This window comes from Branchiostoma belcheri, unplaced genomic scaffold (genome assembly GCF_001625305.1).
Source record: "Branchiostoma belcheri isolate BF01 breed outbred unplaced genomic scaffold, Haploidv18h27 scaffold1, whole genome shotgun sequence".
Taxonomy (NCBI): domain Eukaryota; kingdom Metazoa; phylum Chordata; class Leptocardii; order Amphioxiformes; family Branchiostomatidae; genus Branchiostoma; species Branchiostoma belcheri.
Window position 1 is genome coordinate 4623870 of NW_017802379.1, and position 1486 is coordinate 4625355.

At 41.4% G+C, this 1486-nt stretch overlaps 1 protein-coding gene across 1 annotated transcript in view; it reads right to left on the reverse strand.

The window, feature by feature from the left end:
* The window catches only part of LOC109465886 (rasGAP-activating-like protein 1), a 25310-nt gene that overhangs the window by 7750 nt on the left and 16074 nt on the right, over window positions 1-1486 (reverse strand). The gene's annotated exons all lie outside the window — the stretch shown is intronic.

Sequence of the window (1486 nt, forward strand, 5' to 3'; positions counted from 1 at the left end):
AAGTCGCATTACTAGGGAGGTATCAGGTTACAAAACGTGTTCGAACGTGGCCGCGCGGGAGTCCCGGGCCGGCCCGGGGGCAACGGGTAAAATTTGAAAATAAACAAAAGTAATTGGAGAGTAAATACTCGTCAAAATAAAATGTAATAGGTGATTTTGTTTACCTCAAATGTTATTCTTGCACTGCCTTTGCTCCACTTTGTGTACATTTGCTTCCAAATGAGATCAATTTCGGATTTCAAAAAGGGTTCACGAGAACCAAACAACTGATTTTAAGAGGACCCCGAAAATTAAAAATAAGGTTAGATTTTTGGATTTTTAGAAATATTACAGTAAATTTAAACTTTCTGTCTTAGGATTTTTTGATTTTTTAACTAAAACTCGACTTACAGTCAAAAGAAGAGCTAAAAACGCTGTGTTTTAACTTTAAATACCGATAATTCATAATGGCGGCCATATTTAAAAAATTCCTAAGACAGAAATCTGCGGAAATCGTTCCTCTTCCAAACAAGCCCTCAATGAGGTAATTTGAGCGATTTTTGGGAATGGTTAAAATACCATGTTTGCACGCATGCTGTGCCACTTGGATATGGGGACCTGGATTTTATAACAGCGTCAACAAGAATTCTGACCTTCAAGGTCACCCACGATGACGGCAGAAGCTTCGTTACATGTTACATATCCACAATAAAATCACGGCATAGATGTTATGTTTTGAAAACGGTTCATATTTGTGGAAAGGTGGATTTTTCCTGTTCCGTGGTTCCCAAGTAAAAAAGGGCTTGAAGTAGCCGGTTGTAGCGGCTTTACTGTAAATGACCGCGGGTAACCCCAGATCGAACGCCCGTTCTATTTGAATGACGTCATATCGAACAAGATTCCCGGGTTCGGGGGGTTCGATCTCCATAGTAGCGGAGTGGGACTTTTGGGCCCAAATCTGACCATCGTGGTTGTACATAAGAAGTTACATAAGAAAAATATGCTAAAATGCAGCTTCTTGAAATTCTTGTCACAAAGTCACAGTCAGCATTTAGCCTCGTATACCCATACCCGGGACCCATACGAGTACCATATTGTTGTTCATCGGCCATTTATTTGGCGACTGCAATTGTAAATTATTCCGCCATCAAAAATTTGAACAGATCATTTTTATGGATTTATAAACCCTATCTATATATACCGGACCAACGCCAACTTTAAACAGCGTTTGGTGGGGTCGTGTGGCGCAACGGCAGCGTACGCGATTCGGAATCAAGAGGTCCCGGGTTCGAGTCCTGACATGCCACCGATCTTGTGCCCTTGGGAAAGGCACTTTACACGACTTTCCCCACTAGACTCAAGTGAAAATGAGTATTGTCTGTCCAGTATTCGTTTCTATGTGCGGGACACAACACCAGCAACAGCTGCCTCTGTTCTGTGTGTATTGCACTGTTGCAATTTCAATAAATCAAACAGCGTCAAACTTGGTGATTTTCCTTGAATATTG